Genomic DNA, 24,305 nt, shown 5'->3' with positions numbered 1-24,305 from the left:
TTTTGTAAGGTTTATAGCCACCATGTGAAATGGATTTTATTTTTAACTTGAGTGTTGTTTTTTTTTTTGGGGGGGGGGGGGGGGTTACCTTTGGTGCTTACCTTTCTTGAATCTGTGTGGCCATGTCCATTGCTGGCTCAATGGAGGATGAAGGTCCCTCAGAGACAACCATGTCGCAGGATAGTAGTGCGCAGCCCCGGAGGTGTCACTGCTTTCACAAAAAAATTCTGATTTTTTTTTTAATGTATTTTGACGCCTTTACATTTTCTGACATTGCTATGTGTGTTTTCCATGTACAAAATTTCTTGGCGGAGAATCACACGAAAAAAATACTAAATTGCGCCAAAGATCGATTGGCGCAAATTATGAATTACTGACCAAAGCAAAAATCCCAGAGGACCGAGTGATTTTGAGCAAGTTTAAAAAATGACAGTGGAGAGAATTGCACCAAAGTATACAGCCAGTAATAAATACTGAAAGGATTAAGATGTTTTAATAGAAGTAATTTACAAATCTGTTTAACTTTCTGGCACCAGTTGATTTAAAAAAAAAAGTTTTCCACCGAAGTAACCCTTTAATTTACTTTTAGTAGTTTTTAAGACATTTTACAAATCTATATCTATCCTGCATGCTTGAAACTTAAAAGTACCGAAAAGAGTCAATAGAGAAAATTGCTATAGCATTTTTATTTATTCTTAGGAATTAGGTTTAATTGAAGTTGTCTCACATAGACAACCCCATTTAACCAGGAAGCCACCTTGGATAATAGCTCCCCGTCATATTTCTGGCTCCTAAAACTGGACAATGCAGATGACCACACGTGCACACAATTGTGGGGAACAAAATCTGGACACATTTATTTTGCTGTGTGCATCCACAAGAACAGGAACATGGGCCTCGTCTGAAGAGGGAAAAATACTTTTTGGAGAAGAGGTGGGCCTTGGGAGGGTTGAAATTCAATGGCTTGCTCCAAAAAATGTGCCAAAAATTTGGTGCATTACCTTAACCTAATTCTTAAAAGAACTAGTTGTCATACTTCAGACAGTTTCAGTAAATTGCCCCCATTCTCTGCATTCAGGTAGAATTTACATTATAAACTTTTAGAGTCCTTCAGGTAAAACCAAGAGATGATACAGTTGCCATTTGTATTCTATGGCTGAACCACCAGCATCCTAGCACCATGCTTATAGCTCAGATCTCTCATAATGCATAAAAGTAGCATAAAACATAACATAACACATTTTACTTCTTGCTATAAACTTCAACTAAAATCTGTATCTTCATACAGCTACAATGAAATCTCTTCTTGTACTATTGGCTGACACTGGTAATACCAATATCCAGGGGACCCGACTCATACAAACAATTTTGGACTCCCAGAGCAGCATTAATTCTGTTTAGGAAAAATCACGAGGGATGAAGGAGAATAACATATTTGCATTACTCAAGTGTTTACATTACAGGGAAGCTGTGTGATCAGATATGATGGAGAAGAAAAATTGCCGGCTGTAAAAAGTCACATGAGTGACATTATTTACTCTAGAAATCAGAGTTCTTGGGGCCAGCAGTGAGTAAATGGCCCTGCTAGACTTAAAGGGGTACTCCGGTGGTTAAGATTTTTGGCTATATTGCATCTTCTTTTAATGTTCATGTTTTTTGCAATTGACATGTATTATATGTTTGTGTAGCATGTGTCTTTTTTTCTTACCTGTTTGTGGGACAGGAAGTTCTGTAGTTCTGTGTTGGATCTCTTACTGTTGTCCACAGGTTAGGATTAGGCTGTGGACAATATGTCATAGCTTTTTTTTTTTCTCTGTTCTTTCAGAACTGCATGAGAGATAGGCCACGCCCCCTCATCTCCCCCTCCTGGAGGACGCAGGTGTGCATGAAAGAGATTAGCCACACACCCTCATCTCCCCCTCCTGGAGGACGCAGGTGTGCTTGAGAGCAAGAAGCTCCTACACAGCTCCTCATCTCCCCTCCCCTGCTTTGTCTTCTGAGGATGCAGGTCTGCACTGAAAGAAGACAGGGAAAATAAGAGTGTTATGTGAAGGGCAGGATAACAAAGTGCACAGGCTGGGGATGTATAGACTGCAGGGGAATAAATGTCAGACTGAGGATGATTTCTGTGTGTGAAGGACGGGGGGGGGGGGGGGACTCCTGAATGACACATGCTGGGAGTTGTACTCCCTGTTATGTGTGTGTATGCTAGTGTTTACAAACCAGTGTGCCTCCAGCTGTTGCAAAACTACAACTCCCAGCATGTCTGGACAGACATTGGGCATGCTGGGAGTTGTAGTTTTGCAACACCTGGAGGCACCCTGGTTGGGAAATACTGGTGTATGCCCTATAGAGGTGTGGTGAACTACAACCCCCAGGAGACTACAGAGGCAGCATGCTGGTGTTATACCACAGACTGAAGACTCCTGAATGACACATGCTGGGAGTTGTAGTCCCTTGTGTGTGTATGCCAGTATATTACAACCAGGCCTGATTATATTAATGTGCTGTGTATAAGGGGGCCGACCCGAGACCATAGTAGGGTGGGTAAAGGGCGGAACAAATGAAAAAAAAAAAGGAGCCGCCCCAAACCAGCAAGGCATGTGGCATGCTGGGATTTGTAGTTTTCAGCACAGCAAGAAACAGGAAATAGAAGCAACAATAGGAAAACAAAGTGGGGGATAAAAAGACAACAAAGAACGGAAATAGAGTAGCCTAAACAACAAGAATAGAAACATAGGCGTGCGCACGGGGTGTGCCGGGTGTGCCCAGGCACACCCTAATCAAGCCCAGGGAGGCATCCGAGGCCACCATGAGCAGCCCGCAGAGGACCCCCCCGTCACATTCAGGACATCCCTGTTTCCCGAAAGATCTTTTCGGGACACAAGGATGTCCCGGTTACCTTTCTACAGTGGCCCCCGTGTTAACTTTCAAAACACAGGGGCCGCCGGGAAGTAGCGCACGCAGGGACGTCATTGATGTCCCGTGCGTGCGCCCATAGCAACAGAGGAGCAGAGATTCAAGGAAGAGGATGCGCGCGCCGGCCGGAATGGTAAGTGACCAACACGAGCTGGTGTGGGGGAAACTATGTGGGGGAAACTATACTGCACCTAATGTGGGGAAAACTATACTGCACCTAATGTGGGGGAAAGTATACTGCACCTAATGTGGGGAAACTATACTGCACCTAATGTGGGGGAAAGTATACTGCACCTAATGTGGGGGAAAGTATACTGCACCTAATGTGGGGGAACTATACTGCACCTAATGTGGGGGAACTATACTGCACCTAATGTGGGGAGAACTATACTGCACCTAATGTGGGGAAAACTATACTGCACCTAATGTGGGGGAAAGTATACTGCACCTAATGTGGGGGAACTATACTGCACCTAATGTGGGGGAACTATACTGCACCTAATGTGGGGAGAACTATACTGCACCTAATGTGGGGAAAACTATACTGCACCTAATGTGGGGGAAAGTATACTGCACCTAATGTGGGGAAAAGTATACTGCACCTAATGTGGGGGAAAGTATACTGCACCTAATGTGGGGGAAAGTATACTGCACCTAATGTGGGGGAACTATACTGCACCTAATGTGGGGAGAACTATACTGCACCTAATGTGGGGAGAACTATACTGCACCTAATGTGGGGGAACTATACTGCCAGCCTAATGTGCCAGCCTAATGTGGGGGAACTATACTGCACCTAATGTGGGGGAACTATACTGCACCTAATGTAGGGGAACTATACTGCACCTAATGTGGGGGAACTATACTGCACCTAATGTGGGGGAAACTATACTGCACCTAATGTGGGGGAAACTATACTGCACCTAATGTGGGGGAAACTATACTGCACCTAATGTGGGGGAAACTATACTGCACCTAATGTGGGGGAACTATACTGCACCTAATGTGGGGAGCTATACTGCACCTAATGTGGGGGAACTATACTGCACCAAATGTGGGGGAACTATACTGCACCTAATGTGGGGAAACTGTACTGCACCTAATGTGGAAAGATATACTGCACCTAATGTGGGGAACTATACTGCACCTAATGTGGGGGAACTATACTGCACCTAATGTGGGGGAACTGTACAGCACCTAATGTGGAAAGATATACTGCACCTAATGTGGGGAACTATACTGCACCTAATGTGGGGAGCTATACTGCACCTAATGTGGAGGAACTATACTGCACTTAACGTGGGGGAACTATACTGCACCTAATGTGGGGGAACTATACTGCACCTAATGTGGGGGAACTATACTGCACCTAATGTAGGGGAACTATACTGCACCTAATGTGGGGGGACTGTACTGCACCTAATGTGGGGGGACTGTACTGCACCTAATGTGGGGGGACTGTACTGCACCTAATGTGGGGAAACTATACTGCACCTAATGTGGGGAAACTATACTGCACCTAATGTGGGGGAACTATACTGCACCTAATGTAGGGGAACTGTACTGCACCTAATGTAGGGGAAATGTACTGCACATAATGTGGGGAACTGTACTACACCTAATGTGGGGGAACTGTACTGCACTTAATGTAGGGGAACTGTACTGGTGCAGTACAGTTCCCCCACATTAGGTGCAGTACAGTTCCCCCGCATTAGGTGCAGTACAGTTCCCCTTCATTAGGTGTAGTACAGTTCCCCCACATTAGGTGCAGTACAGTTCCCCCACATTAGGTGCAGTACAGTTCCCCCACATTAGGTGGCAGCTAATGTGGGGGAACTGAACTGCACCTAATGTGGGGGAACTGTACTGCCAACCTAATGTGGGGGAACTGTACTGCCAACCTAATGTGGGGGAACTGTACTGCCAACCTAATGTGGGGGAACTGTACTGCACCTAATGTGGGGGAACTGTACTGCACCTAATGTGGGGGAACTGTACTGCCAACCTAATGTGGGGGAACTGTACTGCCAACCTAATGTGGGGGAACTGTACTGCCAACCTAATGTGGGTGAACTGTACTGCTAACCTAATGTGGGGGAACTGTACTGCCAACCTAATGTGGGGGAACTGTACTGCCAACCTAATGTGCGGGGACTTATACTGCCAACCTAATGTGGGGGAACTATACTGCACCTAATGTGGCGGGACTTATACTGCACCTAATGTGGGGGGACTATACTGCACCTAATGTGGGGGAACTATACTAACTGTGTGTATGTGTGCGTATATATACATATATGCACGCGCGCGGCGTGAGTTTGTGCTTTAGGGTGCACACCCTAATGCAATAGGCTGCGCACGCCTATGAATAGAAATAAAACAAAACAAATAGGATAAGTCAAAAACGGAAAAACACGTTGACCACCGGAGTACCCCTTTAAGGATCCTAATATGTGCTACCTTTGGCTTGAAGGTGCAGTCACACTCAGCAGAAATCGAGCAGGTTTTGGTAAAGATTTGTTGCATAATTCTGTCTTATAGTACAATTCACTCTCCTTTAGATAAATCTGACATATAGTTCTCATGACACTATGTGAATGACAAAAGTAGTCTAAAGTGTGCCCTTTTGGCCTCCATTAGGATGGCATTCATCAGCTGCGCTTTTCTGTACAGTGAACCACTGCAAAAAACACACATTGTGGGGGCATGGTCTGGTTGACGGAGCGCAAGGTCACACATTAAGAGAGCTCTGTGCCTCAGCCTACTAACAGCAACTTATCCGAAGCAAATCACCGCTAAACCGAGCACCTCTAGGTGCGCTTGCACAGCTGAAGATGCAAAATCGCCAAGGATTTCTGGCAAAATTTAGCTTTACACCGTGAGAGGCCTCCAGCCAAGATGGCGCTGACAAAGTCTGCGCTGACTCCCGCTCCCTCCCACAAGCTTCCCCGGGCAGTGACGGCAGTTCTTCTCTTACCAGTCAGCTCTGCCGCAGGTCTTCTTCAGATCCGGCTCTCCAGCTATCCGCAGCTTCACCCGTAATGCCTGCGGTAGGAGAGAGCTATGCAGACCAGGCTGCAGCATATGAGGAATCCTGCTCAGTGCCACACAGCACCTGCTCATCCCCCACAGGATGGCAAAGAGAAGAGGTAAACCCGCCATCAAACCGTGCACTCACAAGACATGTCCGCTTATCTTCTACAGCTGCAGAAAAAGAAGATGAGGTTGGACATATGAGCGCTTCTAATATCACCCATGCCACAGCGGTGAACCTGTTAGCTGCCATGCCAGTAGCTGATAAGTCTTTGACGGACACAACTGAGAGAGATATGCTTATTCTCTTGCACACTACCATCCTGCAAGATATACAGCAAATCGTGCACCCAAATGCAAGCCTCCCTTACCGCAGTGGGAGACAGGATGAATCACATTGAGCAGAAGTTTGGGGAATTTGCTGCTCCCCATAAGGACCTGATAGATCTCCACTACACTGCAGAAGAAGATATAATTGCATTAAAAGCTAAGGTGGCGGACATAGAAGATGCAGCCGTCGCAACAATATCAAGCTGTGCGGTGTTCCGGAGTCAGTAGCTCCAGCAGATATGCCAGATTATGTCCGCAATCTAATGAAACACACGCTACCTGACTGTTCATCTCATGATTTGATAAGTGACCGAGCACACCGCGTCCCCCACCCACGGCACTTGGATGACTCTGTGCCATGAGACAAGGATACACCTTTTTCACATTAAAGAACACTTAATGGAAGATGCCAGGCGAAACAACGCCCTATCTGCTCCCTACCATTGGATTTCCATATATAGGGATTTATCCGCTGCGACCTTGCAAGCTCGCAGAGCCCTTCTACCTATTACTTCAACACTACGATCCAAAAGGATCCTCTACAGAAGGGGCTTCCCTGTCCATCTTCCTGTAAAACGGGACAATGCTGTTCATGTGATGAAAATCTTAACAGAAGGTGAAGCTCTTTTGAAAGAATGGAATATACCTCTTCTATCACCTGAGGCTCCCTCCTCCACCCGCCCCAGATCTGCCCCTCCTTCCTCCGTCACCAAGGACTTGTCTGATACCTGAAGATGCGGTGACACCCTTGCCATGCTGATACGTGGGCTCTGGCGCTGTTTCCATGCCGCCTGGCTACAGAGTGGACTCTAACCCCCACTCTTTGTGGGTTGGCATGCGTTCCCGTGTGCCTTCCTTCTTTCTTGTGTTGATTGTTGTCTTAGTTTGTTTTGTTTATGTTTTGGCTTCTATAAGCCCTATTGCTAATGGTTCCACTTACAATATCCATTCCCATTTGTCAGATGCACGCTGGCTGGGAGGTGCATTTTGCCCCTATTATATCCATAACCAGTTCTTCATTGCATTTTTTTCTGCCTAGTAGCAAGATAGTGATAATAGGTTTTAATGGGCTTAATGCCCCACACAGGAGATTGCATCTTTGGAAAGAAGCGCAAATCCTGAAATGCGATGTCTTGTGTCTTCAAGAAACGCATCTGCTTGCATCTGAAACATCACTCATACTCTCATTTTTTCCACTCTTATTATAGCTTGAAGTCCAGAGGGGTCACCATTGCCATTAAGAACACGGTAGCTATCACCCTTCATGAAGCCACCTCGGACTCCAATGGGAGGTATGTGATTCTCAAGTATATCGTCAATGCCATGCCACCAACCATTGTATCTCTATATGCGCCGAACTCCGGGACATGTAGATTCCTTAAGCATCTGTTGTGGGCGGTCCAGAGCTTTCCCTGGGGTCCTTTAATAATATGTGGGGACTTCAATACCATCTCTAACCCTGCCCTGGAACCCTCCTCTCCCTCCCGATTCCTTACTGCAACGCTTTCACCTATTCTCTGCAAAACTGACCTATACCACAAATGGTGAATATAACATGGTGAAGAAAGAAACTTCACATTTCTGTCTGGAGCACACAACACATATTCTCGCATTGATCTGTTTGTACTCAATAGATCACTCCTTACTTCTGCTCTGAAAACATCCATAGAGGTCATCAAATGGTCTGACCACGCGGCCATCACTTTACAGCTCAAGGATGGTGCATCTTCACCACCCGCGAAGTAACCCCATATTATGGTCACACCCACAATACGCTCAATATCTCCACAGAGATATTTCTGAATACTTTACATTTAATGCTGATTTGATCCTATCACGCTCTGGAACTGTCAAAAAGCAGTGATCAGAGGCCTCTGTATAAAGTAGAGTTCTTCCATCAAGAAAAAAAGGGAGGAAAAGCTGAATGGAATATTAACTAATCTACGCCTCGCTGAGCAAGCTAACAAAGCCAATCCCTCTAGGACCTTGGCAGACCAAGTCGCTACTCACCGACGCAATCTACGCTGTATAGTATTATCTTTCTATGAAAAATCCTATCGCAAGTTGCAAGCTACATCCTCCTCACAAAACAACAAGGCCGGCAAACTCCTCGCAAATAGATTGAAAAGGTGTCACATTAAGTCTCGAATACCATTTTTGCACCACCCTGTTATGAAAACAAAACTCTATACTTCTACTGACATAGCCAATGGTTTCAATCTTTTTACGCTCAACTTTATAATCTCCATTCCTCTGTTCCTTCCCTCCCTGACCTCCCTTTCCTTACAACAGCCTTTTTTATCTCAACTACACCTTCCCTCCCTTTCAACTCAACAACTACAACTACTAAATGAAAAGGTCACTCCGGAGGAGGTTAAAAAAAACATCAATTCGCTACCCCATGACAAAGCCCCATATTAGCCTTTTTATTAGCCCCATATCTTGCCTCGGTATGCCATTCAGCCATGGCGACTGGCTTTTTTCCAACAGAGAACCTACAAGTCACCAGTACTGCTCTGCCAAAACCGGGCAAGTTGTCAGACTGCCCTCAAAACTTCTGCCCTATCTCACTACTAAACCAAGATGTTAAAATGTTTGCAAAAATTCTTGCCTCACGTATAGCTTTGGTTTTACCTACACTTGTCAACTCTGACCAATCTGGGGTTGTAGCTGGACGCCAGGCGTCTGAGAACACCAGGCGCCTACTAAACATTTTAATTCACCTGGAACATTCCCAGACTCCTGCCTTGCTGTTGGCCTTGGATGCCGAAAAGGCATTCGACCGTCTTCGATGGTTGTATGCCTTCTTGGTGCTTAAGCATATGGGGTTTTCCAAAGCAATTTTTTTCAGCTATTTTGTCCTATTTCTCCAATGGCTCCCGCCAAGGCTGTCTACTGTCACCACTTATTTATATTCTGTCCATGGAGCCCTTGGCACAGGCTGTCAGACAAAACATCTCTATTACAGGTGTACAGCTGGGACGGACGTCTAATGTCATCTCGTTATACGCGGATGACGTCATTTTATCCCTTACAGAACCTCAGCGCTCGTTGCCAGCGGTCATGGACAAAATATCATAATTTGGCCGACTTGTTACCAACTACATGAAAACACAAGCTTTACCGGTTAATTAAAAAAAAAAATAAATAAAAAAAAAAAATACATACATTGTGTGATGTACATTATTTTTTTGCCGCTGTATCGCTATACAGTGACATATGTTAGACATATACGATGAGTTATACCTTCAAAGAACAGTATATCGCTGACAAATACCTGTAGCATCATGTGAACACACTAAAGTGTATGTGGTGTTTCATAATCATTCCACATAATATATGGACTTATAGACACTCTGGTATTCATTTTTTTTTAAAGTTTTGGGCCAAAAACCTCTTAAACTGTCCCTATGCTTTAAAGCCCTTAAGGACTAGGGGGTTTTCCACTTTCATTTTTTCCTCCTTACATTTAAAAAACATAACTCTTTCAATTTTGCACCTAAAAATCCATAGGATAGCATATTTTTTGCACCACCAATTCTACTTTGTAATGACATCAGTCATTTTACCCACAAATCTACAATGAAACGGAAAAAAAATCATTGTACGACAAAACTGAAGAAAAAACACCAATCTGTAACTTTTGGGGCTTTCGTTTCTATGCAGTAAATTTTTTGGTAAAAATGACACCTTATCTTTATTCTGTAGGTCCATAAAATTAAAATGATACCCTCCTTATATAGGTTTGATTTTGTCGTACTTCTGGAAAATGTATACGTTTAAAATTGCCATCTTCTGACCCCTATAACTCTTTTATTTTTCCGCGTACGGGGCGGTTTGAGGGCTCTTTTTTGCGCCGTGATTTTTGTATTGATCGCTTTTTATTCCTTTTTTCATGATATAAAAAGTGACCAAAAATACGCAATTTTGGACTTTGGATTTTTTTGTGCATACACCATTGACCGTGCAATTTAATTAACTATATATTTTTATAATTTGGACAATTAATTTTTATTTACACAGTTTTTCTTTAATGGGAAAAGGGGGGGTGATTCAAACTTTTATTAGGGAAGCGGTTAAATGATCTCTATTAACAATTTTTTTCCACTTTTTTTTTGCAATATTATAGCTCTCATAGAGGGCTATAACACTGCACTAACTGATCTTTTACATTGATCAATGGTGTCTCATAGGAAACCATGGATCGATGATTCTGCCGCTTGACTGCTCATGCCTGGATCTCAAGCACTGAGCAGTCATTCAGCAATCAGACACCAGGAGGCAGGTAGGGGGGAACCCTACTCGTGTCCTACAGCTCTTCGGGATGCCGCAATTTCACCACGGCGGTCCCGAACAGCCCACTGAACTAGTCGGGGGTAGTTTAGTTTCACTTTAGACGCGGCAATCAACTTTGAACACCGTGTCTAAAGGGTTAATAGCGCACGGCACAGTGATCAGTTCAGCGCGCTAATAGCCACGGGTCTTGACCAGCTATGAAGCGTTATAGAAAGGGAGTGGACTCAAGGCGTACAGGTACGCCCTTTGTCCTTAACAGGTTAAAAGGGATTAAAAAACAAACAAATAAATAAATGATATATATATATTAGAGATAAGGGAATCGAAGTTGTTACGAATTTCATGAAATATTCGATTCGCAATGAATGCGAATATCGCCACGATTCTATCGCGCTAATCACTTCATTAAACTCCATTTACTGCTGTCCAGGCTCCAGGGCATCTAAAATGGCGGATTCCACATGTCAGTGCATGGGGCAAGGAACGCTGGGAAGGCGGGAAGGCGGGAAGGCAAGGCGGGAAGGGATGTAGGCGGGATGACCCTGAATGACATGCAGGATGCAGCCTATAATCAGATAGTCACCCCTGTGATGTCACAGCCCTATATATTCAGCAGCCATTTTGCGGCTCATATAATTCATTACACTGCATACAGATAGGACGGACTTCACTGTGTGTGTGTTACACAGAAAAGCTCATTCCAGCAGCGTTTCACATCCTAGTCACATCAGCGTTCTGGTGGACAGAGTGCAATGTTTCTTTCACTGAAAAGGATTTTTACTGCAGCCATTAACCTCCCAGTTACTTCAGCATTGTATGACAGAGAGGGGCAGATAGCTGTGTGTTGCCTCATACATTTTAACAAGCTGCCTCAACTTCATAAACCTTAGCAGAGGAGGCAGGAATAATTTTTCAGCGCAATTCTGTCTTTGTTCCACAACAAATCATCTGCTGGTTATATTAGTCTATAGACAGTATAAGACCCAGCAGTCCATTCCTAATTGTCGTTGACAGAGTCAACAAATAAAGGGGGATGAACCCATAGGAAGTGCTCTTAAAATTGTGTACGAGTCTTTGACAGAGTGAAATTTTGTGTTTAGTACACAGCTTTTTTGTGCTGCAGCACTGTTGTGTTCTGCTGTTGTTGTGCAAAAATACGTTTTTTTTTATAAGCGTACTGTACCGCATTTTTCTGCCCTCATAAGTGCATACCACATATGTACATCTAAGTAGTGTACTATTCTGTACCTGTTAATCTGTCAAGGACCCCGATACTGTGAAAGTCCAGGAAAAACTAATCACCAGCTGGTGTTTTACTAAAATAAGTTTTTTTAAGCATACTGTACCACATTTTTCTGCCCTCATAAGTGCATACCACATACCTACATCTAAGTGGTGTACTATTTTCTGCCTGTAATCTGTCAAGGGCCTACATCCTATGAAAGGACAGCCAAAAGTAATCACCAGCTGGTGTATTACTCCAATACGTTTAATAAGCATACTGTAACAAATTTTTCTGCCCTCATAAATGCATACCACATACCTACATCTAAGTGGTGTGCTATTTTGTGCCTGTTAATCTGTCAAGGGCCTACATACTGTGAAAGGACAGCCAAAATTAATCACCAGCTGTTTTTTTACTCCAATTCATTTTTTAAGCGTACTGTAGCGCATTTTTCTGCCCTCATAAGTGCATACCACATACCTACATCTAAGTAGTGTACTATTTTGTACCAGTTAATCTGTGAAGGGCCTACATTCTGTGAAAGGACAGCCAAAAGAAATCACTGGCTGGTGTTTTACTCCAATACATTTATTAAGCATACTGTAGCGCATTTTTCTGCCCTCATAAGTGCATACCACATATCTACCTCAAAGTAGTATACTATTTTTAACCTGTTAATCTGTCAAGGGCCTAGATACTGTGAAAGTCCAGGCAAAAGTACACACCTGCTGCTGTTCTAGACAAATACTGTTTTAAGCGTAGTGAAGCGTATTGTACTCCCCTCATATACACAATAAGTATGTCACGCAGAGAAGTGCCAGGATGTGCACAGAGGAGTGGCAGAGGCCTAAATTAATCAGAGGTCGCAGCAGACTAGGGGCGAGTGGCAGCAGGAGTCGCAGCGAGAGGCCTGAGCTCCCGGTATCAGCTAGTGGTCGTGTCCCTTCCAACAACCCCTATGCCATTATCGATTGGTTAACCCGGTCATCCACATCACAAGTGACATCTGATACCCCCAGTCAACAGTTGGTTAGTTCCTCAGACACAACCCTCAGTTGGCATGGCCCGGGAGCATTCCCTGTCTTCCCAATGCCTCTGTCCTATGCTGTTCCCTCGCATACAGAAGTATCTTATGCTGTGGGTTCAACTCCACTATTCACTGATGACAATCTAATAGAGGACAGTCAGCAGCTACTGCCCAGCCAACAAGTGGAGGAGACATCCGCCGCTTAATCCGCTAGGCAGGCAAGTAGTGATGAGTAGAGTGAAGTGGGAGGCGGTGTTGCCAGGGTTCAGGGTCCTGAATCAGACACTGTTGAGGAATCTGAGGAGGACATCAGTGATGTGCAGACACTTGTTGATGAAGCCGATCGCAATTGGGAGCCGGGTGCAGAAGGGGCTTCATCATCATCATCGGGAGAAGAGAGATGCAGGTTGCCCACGAGGCAGAAGCTGAGCAAGCAAGGTGGTAGCATGGTTGCAGTCAGCATGGTGGCAGAAGTGGAAATTCTGGAGCCAAACGTGCCCGGGGAGACCACCTGCTTCGCAGCAGCCTACCTTCCCAGGAGGTAGTGAAACAGGGGTTCCTGGAGACAGCAGTAGCAATCAGTGCGGACTGTTGGTGGAAAAATCAGCTACTCGGCGGTGGGGCAGTTTTTCACCAAACATCCGAAGGAGGTTCACATAGCCACATGCAAGATATGTCGACAGAAGGTGAAGCGTGGCCAGATCCCAATGTTGGCACCATGGCCCTGCGTCAACATATGCTTCATCACTATAAAGCGACCTGGGAGAACCGTGGTTAAGATGTAGTCGTCCAGCCTGCTGCATCACCCAGCGGCATGCCGCTCCCTCTTTCAGCCAGTCAAGGCTCCACCACATCAGCCGAAGGGAGCTATGTGTCATACCCTCCTTCTGTCATTCCAGATGCTCCTGCTCCTCCTATTTTTAGTCAGCCATTCCGCAAACAATCCATTGGCGAAACCATGTCCAAGAGAGAGAACAGAATGTGGCCACTCATCCAATGGCACAAAAGCTGAATGTGCTCCTGTCCAAGTTGCCTGTGCTGCAGTCCCTCCCTTTTCAAGTGGTGGACTCTGCACCTTTTAGAGAACTGATGGCTTGTGCCGAGCCGAGGTGGAGAGTGCCAAGCCATAATTTCTTTGCTAAGAAGGCAGTACCAGCCCTGCACAATTTTGTGGAAGAGAAGGTGGTCCAGTCCTTGAGCCTGTCAGTGTGTACCAAAGTACACGTCTGTAGCTGTAACTATGGTCAGGGACAATACATGTCTTTTACGGCTCACTGGGTGAATGTGGTTCCTGCACAGCCACAACACCAACTTGAACAAGTCACGCTGCTTCCTCCTCCACGCTCTCAGCCCGTTCTGTAACAGTGTGCGACTCTGCCTCCTCATCCTCCACCGTGTCCTCAGCCTCCACTGCCCAGACAAGTTTAATTGGCCGTTCAGCATACCATGTGTGCAGGGCACGGCGGTATCACACTGTTCTTCACATGGTTTGCCTTGGTGAAAAGAGTCACATGGGAGGAATTGATTAAAGTAATTTGTAAAGAAATCGGAGCATGGCTTACTCCACGATAACAGGAAATGGGAACCACAGTGACTGACAATGGGAAGAACATCTTGCATGTGCTGCTACTGAGAAGGCTGAGCCATGCGCCCTGCATGGCACACATGATCAATATGGTTGTGAAGCAGTTCCTGAAGTGTTCCCCCCATTTGTAAGACATCCTAACCATGGAAAGGAAACTTTGCATGCACTTCAGCCACTCGTACACCGCAAAGCACACCCTCCTTGAGCTGCAGCATCAGAACGGTATCCCCCAACATAGTCTGATTTGTGAAATTGCCACACGTTGGAATTCCACCCTCCATATGTTGGACCGACTGTACAAACAGAGAAAAGCCATCAACGATTTCTTGATGATCCAAGCGGATAGGGGGACTCTCCTGTTTAACTTCAATATGAACCAGTGGCAGCTCATACGTGACACCTGTCGTTTGTTCAGGCCCTTTGAGGAAGCCACATTATTAGTAAGTCACCAGGATTATGGGATGAACAACGTCATTCCACTGCTTCATTTCTTACAACACGTGTTGGAAACGATGGCTAGTAAAGGCACTGGAGACGTGGAGCCTACATCTCACGACCACATGAGCCCCGTGAGGGGCTGAACTGGAGGAGGAGAAGGAGGAGCACAGTTTAGGTTTCGCCAAATGGGCAGTTTTTCTAGTAGGAGAGAAGGAGCAGGAGCAGCCAGAGGAGCTAGAGGGTTAGGAGGAAGGCGAGAAGGAGGACCCAGACACACTGTGGCAGTATGCAGTGGAGATGGAGGCAGGGAGTCCCTCAGAGTCACTTGCACAGATGGCATGATGCATGCCCACTTGCTGGCGTAGTGACAGCTGAATTGTCACAATTCAGCAGTGGGATGGCTTCTGGCTCTCCACCTTATTGGACCCTCGCTACTACCTCAAAATGGGGGCTTTTTTACACCTACTGACAGGGAGGACAAAGTGACCTACTACAGAGGCATCCTATGTAGTCAGTTGGCTGATGCCTTTCGGCACCATCCTCCATATTCTCACAGGTCTGAATCGGGGGGCCCCCTGCGCTCACCTTCACTGCCATGGCTGCTGGGGAGGGGTGGGGCGGCAGGAGCAGTACCAGCTCCATCAGCAGCGGCCTGAGTCTACAGTCGCTGATTAGTACCTTTCTTCACCCTCATAGTGAAGCAACTCATCAGCAGCAGGTACAGCTGGAGCAAGACCTGAACCAGCAGGTGGTAGCATACCTTGACATGTCCATGCCAACACACCTTGAAGATCCGCTGGACTTCTGGGCAGCCAAACTTGATTTGTGGCGGCAACTAGCAGAGTTTGCCTCGGAAAAGCTGTCATGCCATCAGAGCGGGTGTTTCGTGTGGCGGGGGCCATAGTCACCCCAAGGAGAACTAGTCTGTCCACGAAAAATGTGGAGACTGACCTTTGTGAAGATGAATCAGGCATGGATGAGCCAGGATTTCCAACCACCAATGCCTGATGTATGAGAGAGGATTGACCATGGTGCCACACCAACACTTCACAAATATGGATAGTGCCAAACAGATTTAAGGTGCTGCTCCCCAAGAAAAAATATTCCTCTGCTTTAGACCTTTTTTCAACCTCCTTCATCACCGGTTACTGGTATTGCCACCCACCGCACCACTCTGTCACGGGGTCACTTTCAGGACTCCTGATGCTGCTGCTGCCACCTCCAGGCTGTCTCATTCAGCCACTATATGGTCTCTCCTCATGCTTCAGCCACCTCCAGGCTGTGCCATTCATCCAATATATGGTTTACTGATGCTTCAGCCAGCTCCACTACATGGTTTAGTGATGCTGCTGGGCCTAGGACATTACCTTTATATGTTTATGGTAGCACTAGGTACCATACATCTTCAATGGAAATTTCGAAATTCATCTTTTATTCTTAGAGATTGTGAGGCCCTATTGTCTCATCATCTGCCGCCAACTTCAGGCTGTGCCATTCAGCCACTTTATGGTCTCTTCTCATGTTTCAGCCAACTCCAGGCTGTGCCATTCAGACACTATATGGTCTCCTCATGCTTTAGCCACCTCTAGGCTTTGCCATTCAGCCACTATATGGTCTCCTCATGCTTCAGCTACCTGCAGGCTGTGCCATTCACCCACTATATGGTCTCCTCATGCTGCCACAAACTCCAGGCAGTCATTCAGCCACTGTATGGTCTCCTCATACTGATGCCACCCCCAGGCTGTCCCATTCAGCCACTATATGGTCTCTTCTCATGCTTCAGCCAACTCCAGGCTGTGCCATTCAGCCACTATATGGTCTCCTTATACTGATGAGTCACATGGCAGCACAATGACAGAGCCTAAGGTGTTACTGGTTTTCAACAGAGCTCGCCGCTAAGCGGGATGGTCTTGCTGTGGCAGGCAGCACCCGGTTGCTACCCCTGGCACGATCCGTCAACACAGGATGCCCAGATGAACTTGGCACGGAGAAGAAGCGTAGTCGGACGGAGCACAGGTCAGAAGGCTGGCAGCAAAGAAGCATAGTTAGGTCACAGGCACAAGGTCAGGAGGCAGGCAGCAAAGGAGCAAAGTCGGGTCACAGGCACAAGGTCAGGAGGAAGGCAGTAAAGGAGCAAAGTCGGGTCACAGGCACAAGGTCAGGAGGAAGGCAGTAAGGGAGCAAAGTCAGGTCACAAGCTGGAGGTCAAAACACTAATATGGCACAAACTCAGAAATGCTTTCTCTATGGCACTAAGCACAAAGATTCAGCACCCTAAAAGGGAGGTGCCGGACTAATATAAAGTCCGCCCAGAGATAAACCAATTATGGGCGTACTGGCCCTTTAAATTTAGCAATGCCGGAGCGCTCGCACCCTAAGGGCAGGGGATGCGCGTGCCAGCGAAGTAGAACAGAGGAAGAGTCGGGAGCAGAGTGAGGTGAGGGGACGCCCGGTTTATGAGTGAGTGAGTCCCGGAGCCGCTGCAGAGATTATATGGGGAAAGCTCACGACTGGACAGATCGGCCGGAGCATTGCCCCTGGCAATTCCCGGGACGGGCAGAGACAGGAGAGGGGGAGCGCTCCCGGCCAGGATGGATGGCCGGAGAGTTGCCCCTAACAGGTTATGAAGCAAGTTTTCCCATTTCCAGCCTGGATAGATGTTCTGCCCCAGCACTCTTCAGTTGTATGTGGGGATAGGGAAGTAAAAACTCACTGGATGCCATAAAATGGTTTTCAAAATTTCAAAGTATCATTCTCGATACACATTTAGCATTGGGACCCAGAAACTTTAACTCTTGAGTGATGCTTCCATTACAAAGGTGTCTCTGAAAATGAGATAAGAACTCTCATTCATTCATTCAGAAAATATACTCAAAGCATTTCCACAGATTGCCAGCCATGAGATTGTTCCTGTGATTACCACTTAATAAAGCAAATGTGGCTGGGTTCACATGTAATATTTTGGTCAATGTTTTTAGCCATAAACAGGAGTGAAACAAACATAAAAAATAAAAAAAACTATGATGAATTGAATTGCTACATGTTAACCTAGCCTGGTGGATTTGTGCTTTTGACATCTGCCATATTCACCTAGTAATTATACTATATACTGATATACATCAGAGCATTGTCATATTATCATAAATGTATCTGCATGGTTTAGGCTGAATAAGATTATTATTATTATTTTTTTACTTTTCTAAAACAGTGAGTGCCACCCATGTTTATGGGTTGTGTCTGGTATTGCACTTTAGCTCCATGACCTCGGATATCCTAAGTTATCATCACAGGATTACTAGCTTTCACAAATAGCATGCATGGAGGTCTCTTGTAGCTTTAGTAAATGGATTGGCAACACAAAAGCTTGACCGCACACTTTATTTACTTGCTATGTGGCTACTTTCGTAAAAATAAATCTGTCAATTTTATGTTATGCTCAGAGCTAAAGATACCGGCAGAGAGCTGATAAGGAGATACAATGAATAATGCCTGTCTTAACAGATAGCTGTGTGCAAAGTTGTAAAATTATGTTTTTCTTATAAGCTCAGGAGTTGTGGAGGCCAGGGTGAGCTGCAGTATACACGCCTCCTCTCTCATCCATGCCTCCATTTCCTGCATGATTTATATTTAGGGCATGGCTTCCAGCACTAAGCCCTGTACATCAATCATGCAAGGCAGGGAGTAGTGGGGAGGGAGGAGGTGTGCATGCTGATCTCTACAACCCAGCATGGTCTCTACATTTATTTATAACTTTGCAAAAAGAGACAGATATTATTGATCTTCTACATGACTACTCATGATAACTAGCACCATCAATTGTATTGTCTGCAGCTCTGATTATGATATAGAGGTGGAAGATTCTCTCTGAGTCCAGCAGAAAGTGAACATGCTCACTGCGACTCCATTAACTATTAGACAACCCATATAACTGTTTAATGCCTGGGTTATATTTTTTTGGGATAAGACATGTAAAACTTGTTATGTAGTTTTGTTTAGTACTATTGAATGCAACAAACATGGCTTTCTTTTTGCACTACTTGCAGGGTTTATTTGGGAATTTATTAGGCTTTCAGTATGTGAAAATAGTAAAAGAAATTACACATTAAAAATTTTTTTTTAATCACGAAAAGCAACCCTAAAATAGAGTTTACATCGAGCCAACCATAGCAATAGTCTGTTATAACAATCTGCTTGCCATAAAATGAGTATAATCCCTGCTGCTTTTGTAAAATACCCAAAAAGAAAGGAGACCGCCTGCTACAACTTTAAGACATACTAGTCAACATTAAATGTCTCTTCTCACACCTTTCAATCCCGCTTTCCTAAACTAACATGTGTATAGAGGCTGTTTGTCCGGACCCTGTAAGTCCTGAAGGAATTCTAATTTGCATGGCAGGGCTGAGCAATCTACTTGTCCTTGCGACAAGAAAAATTTAGCTACAGCCAGAAGAGGTGTTGGGAAAACCTAGAGGGAGCCAGTTCTTCTACCCGGCCTCCCTCACCTTCATTTGCCATTTCCCTCCTCTTGGGCATAGCACTTTAGCCATTGCTCGCTAAAAATGCCAACAAGTAGTGAACATGCAATAAATTTAAAGCCTATCATCCCGTGATGCAAAACAGTCAATGTTTGGTGCTATGAAATCAAAGTCTAGAAGCAGAAATAAGCTCCCTACCTCTATAATTTAGCAATTTAACATCTAAAAAGGATAAAAGAGAATCTGACAGCAGCATCACGCACACTAACCTAAATATATAGGCAATAGTGCGGGTGATGGGTAGTGATGAGCGACATATGCCATATTCGAATTTGCGATATTTCGCGAATATGAGGACGAATATTCGTCCCATATTCGTGAAAATCGAATATTCGTTATATTCGTGACGTTTTTTTGAATTGCGAAATTTCGCTATTGAGAATGCAAAATTAATAGCGAAATTTCGCTCGTCTGCGCATGCTCGCTACAACATCATGCGAGGGTCGTTGCTAGGGACGTTGCTAAGCTCTGACAACTGTGCTTGCAGAACTCACATTGGCTCACAGGCATAAGTAGGGCGGAATTTCCACGAATATTCGAATTGCGAATATTTGTATTGCAAATATTCGCAATGCGAATATTCGCATGCATAAACCTTTCGCCTCACAGTCTCATCCCTGGGTCTTTAATGAAATGATACAAGCATTGCATTTATCAGTCGAAGGAGATCCCTACAATGTGCTCAGTTTTTAAAACAGTTTGAAAAAAAGACGAATATTCGTAATAGCAAATTTTTATTGCGAAATTCGTAATATTCGCGAATTCGTGAATATGCGATATTCGCGAAGAATATTCAAATTGCAAATATTCGTGAGCAACACTAGTGATGGGGATACATTATATAAAATCTGAGCAGCCATTCTATTCTGACCAATGGAGGCATGCTTTATGCTGTACTAGCAATGTGAATATTGATAAAGAGGGCAGAGTTATCAGCCGGAGCAGGTGGGAGGAGCATTGCTAGTACAGCATAAAGTCCACCTCTATAGCTCAGAAAGGCTAATTTGCATATTTTCTTTTCTAATGATTACAGCAGAATTGCTGCACAGATATTTATAAGGTAAACTTATTAAGCTGTATATTTAGGTTAGTGCGAGTGATGCTGCTGTCAGATTCCCTTTAAAGCTCCACTGTCATTTGAAAAATCTTTGACATGTCATACAGACATCCCAGCTGTCAATCAAACCCTTATCTTTCACTATAGACTCTTATGTGCTGAATGAGCTGTTTTTGTCATGAATAATCTGTATCTACATCACTTACATAAAGAACTTAAAGGGGTATTCCAGGCAAAAACTTTTTTGTATATATCAACTGGCTCCGGAAAGTTAAACAGATTTGTAAATTACTTCTATTAAAAAATCTTAATCCTTCCAATAGTTATTAGCTTCTGAAGTTTTCTGTCTAACTGCTCAGTGATTATGTCACGTCCCGGGAGCTGTGCATGATAGGAAAATATCCCCATAGGAGCTGCACAGCTCCTGGGACGTGAGTGATCAGAAAGCAGTTAGACAGAAAACAGCAACTCAACTTCAGAAGCTAATAACTATTGGAAGGATTACGATTTTTTTTATAGAAGTAATTTACAAATCTGTTTACCTTTCCGGAGCCAGTTGATATATAAAAAAAAAAATTTTGGCCTGGAATACCCCTTTAACACTTTCTGTACCTTACAGAGAGACAATATTTCCTATATTCTCCCAATGTTCCCCGTTGAAGATTCTGTCATTTTTCCACACTCTAGAAAATACATTCTTATACTGTAAACTTAGACTGTAAAATAAAATAAATGGCACTTATTTACACGGGGAGGTGGTACACTCTGTGCCTATATAATTTATCCAGAGCCTATATCGTTTACATAGAAGGAGACAGGGAGGAGGTACTATGCCTTCAGTATTTTGTAGGAAAAGACTGAACTGTTATCCTAGCATATTTCAGAGCGCAGAGAGAGTACTTAGAATTACTAATATTTTTATTAGATTTTTTTTTATACAACAGGTAAGGCCCATTTCATACTACCCTTGTCATCCTGCAAAAATCTTCTGCCATGAACTTCCCTCTGAAAGTCCCTAATACAGCCGTCAAAATATCCCATTCATGTCAATAGGATTTTTATGTCCCCTTATGACTATTGGCCGTTACTTTTGACAGCACAAAAGACAGTGCATGCAGTAATTTTAGTCCTGTCAAAAATTACGGTGGAATAACGGCCGTTAAAATTTTAACATTGAAGTCTATGGGTGATGGATGTTCACAATTGACATCGGGTAGTGCCCATTATTTTAATGTCCGTTATGGTCTGTTACTTGTACTGCGCATGATCAAGACATGAAAAAAAAAAGGATATAAAATAACGGACTATAACGGATTAAATAACGGGTGATAACGGATGGAACATGTCAGTTATTTTGACAGAATACCCATTAAAATAACGGACATTGGTCATCCGTTATCATCCTTTATGTTCAGTTATTCAGCAGAAAAACGGCTGTCAAAATGCAGGAACATGACGGTAGTGTGAAAGAAGCCTAAACTGCATAATATAATCAGTGGTAAAGAGGTATTATCATGGAAATGATATTCTGAAAATGTGTGAAGAAAAATGTATGGGAGGACGAAACAGAAGAAAAAAAATTCAAAGGATTGCCCTTTCTTTAACTAACATTTTTGTCCCACTATAATCTGTAGGATAACTTGGCAGAGGTTGTCAGTTCTCCTGCAACACATCCACAGGAGGAAAGAAGTATTACACAGCTCTGGTTCTGTCATTTTATAATCCAGAAAGAGAGAATATTTTTGTAGCCACTCTCAACTCTGGCTAGAAATGAGAATCTTGAACCAGAGACCCCTAAGTGTACGTTCACACGTACGCAGATTTGATGCACAGGACTTTCTGCTGCAGATTTCAGTGTAAACTAAATGACTGAGCACAGCTTTTAATAGGCAGCTACAAATCCTGCGTATCAAATCTGCGCAGGATCCTGTATGTGTGAACATACCCTAACTGGGTATTCAAAAATGTGGTTTCTTAACCAGACACTTCTTTAATAACAAGATAAATAGAGAGAAACAAGGTCCGAGTGGCACCACTAATACTCCTGGACAGGAATGCTGCGTTAACAATTGGAACTGAAAAGGATACAATAGGCGGGTATTTAGACCTAGGAACCTCGTCCTGCGGTTGTGCTAGGACCAATGAAACCAATGTCAGAAAAAAGCAAAATACTACATAAAGACAATCCTGCACTCACTGCCCAGGTACTGTGTGTTCAGCTCATCTCAGGAAGACGACCTCCGACTGGCAGGTAAGCTTGGCGTGGGGCACTCAGAGGCGACTGCCGACGGTCGCCTCTTAGCGCCCCACGCCAAGCTTACCTGCCAGTTGGAGGTCGTCCTCCTGAGATGAGCTGAACATACAGTACCTGGGCGGTGAGTGCAGGATTGTCTTTGTTGCTGTACTTCCTTAATAACTTCTGATGCATAATATTTAGAAGTATATCAGCTCGACTTATAGACCAACAGAGCATTATGTTGTAGAATACTGTATCAATATCAACTCAGGAAAACCATGGTCCCTTTCAGAAAGAAGCACTGGCAGTAACTAGGCAGTAATATGTGATAGGATTTATACCCTAGGTTTATAGTGTATGGTCATGGGCTTGTACTGTTTTTCCAGTGTTAAACATAATGTGATCTAGGTGTCTCCATCTTTAGGGCAGTGCCTCCATCTTTATTCTGAGGGTTGTCTTAATCATTAATTTATTGCAGTGGGAGTTAATAGCATGGTTGCTGTCTATGTTACTTTCCCAAGGTAGCATCACTGGTAATGAATGTTTTCTTTAAATTTCCATAAATTATCAGATGACACCCACCCTGTATATAATTCTACCCTGCTTTGCTTTTGTTTGTCCTCTTGCAAATTATTGGTGAAGAAACTAGAGGAAGTGGGCACAGGTTCAAGCTCTTCCACCACAAATATTGTTTTTCTGTTTTGGAGGTGTTAATGCAATAGAAAGTTTCTAATAGGGTCGATGAGTCAACGAGTATAGATGGGAAGCACAGGGTAAGCTGTACTGCTGCCAGGCTGTGTGCTTCATTGTTGATTTAGAAGCCAACTAAGAAAAAAGCAAACTTGCTTTATTTGATCACGCAAGTCTGAAAACATATTGATAATTGTGGTTTATGCTCTTTTGGAGCTGCAGCGCTGGAAGGTTTATTTGCATTCAGGACTCCTGGTCTAATTTAATCTAAGGCTGCGTCAAAGAGACTGAGCTGCCTGCAGAGGCAATGCTTGTAGATCTTGGCTACTGATGCAGTAGCTGTACCAAGGGCCCCTCAAACTGTTACTGTTCAGGTTTTCCATGTATGTACTCTTCTGTCTTCATATGTGGAATTTTGGGCACTAAGACCTAGGGTGTTGAATCTATAGTGAACATAAAAATAAGTATTTCTTGTTATCATAGTGAGGTAGCCAAGTATAGTTCCGATCAGTGTACCATAAAATTCCTGCTGCTGTTTTATTTACCTTACAGGGTCCTTAGAATAAGGGCACTTCTGTAACAACTAAAATGACAGCACTTTCATTACTGTACTATATGTCAGCTATATGTCTCTAAACAAAGGTAGAACACCATTAAGGACATACAAAATATTCTGTATAATACACAGTTTTCTCTATATTCCTGCAGGATATTAATGCATTCAGTATATGGCAGCTGTATGCTGCATGTTCAGGTAACAAAAGTAACCACATGAATATTACATACATTTTTACCAAAGGAACCCAGAAAACAACAATCACATACCTACCTGCAGCATCATTTACACCCATCCAAACTATAGTCAGTCAGCCTTTACAAAACCCATGGCTGCTCGGTAGCGCCTAAAATAAAAAAAATAAAAAATAAAGAATTA

General features: G+C 44.0%; 1 protein-coding gene across 44 annotated transcripts in view; it reads right to left on the bottom strand.

The window, feature by feature from the left end:
• LOC130297737 (general transcription factor II-I repeat domain-containing protein 2-like) overlaps positions 1–24,305 on the bottom strand; it is a 1,987,867-nt gene that overhangs the window by 945,395 nt on the left and 1,018,167 nt on the right. For 37 of the 44 annotated variants that reach the window (XM_056550554.1, XM_056550557.1, XM_056550548.1 and 34 more), the window contains one exon: positions 24,201–24,273. The gene's annotated coding sequence lies outside the window, so the exon portion shown is untranslated. Of the gene's footprint in view, positions 1–22,465; positions 22,578–23,582; positions 23,815–24,196; positions 24,274–24,305 lie in introns of those variants that run through there. The other 7 variants (XM_056550580.1, XM_056550586.1, XM_056550579.1 and 4 more) reach the window with 4 other exon arrangements.

Source organism: Hyla sarda, chromosome 13 (genome assembly GCF_029499605.1).
Source record: "Hyla sarda isolate aHylSar1 chromosome 13, aHylSar1.hap1, whole genome shotgun sequence".
Classification (NCBI taxonomy): domain Eukaryota; kingdom Metazoa; phylum Chordata; class Amphibia; order Anura; family Hylidae; genus Hyla; species Hyla sarda.
Note: the sequence above shows the minus strand (reverse complement) of the source record. Positions and strands in the feature narration are given on the sequence as shown.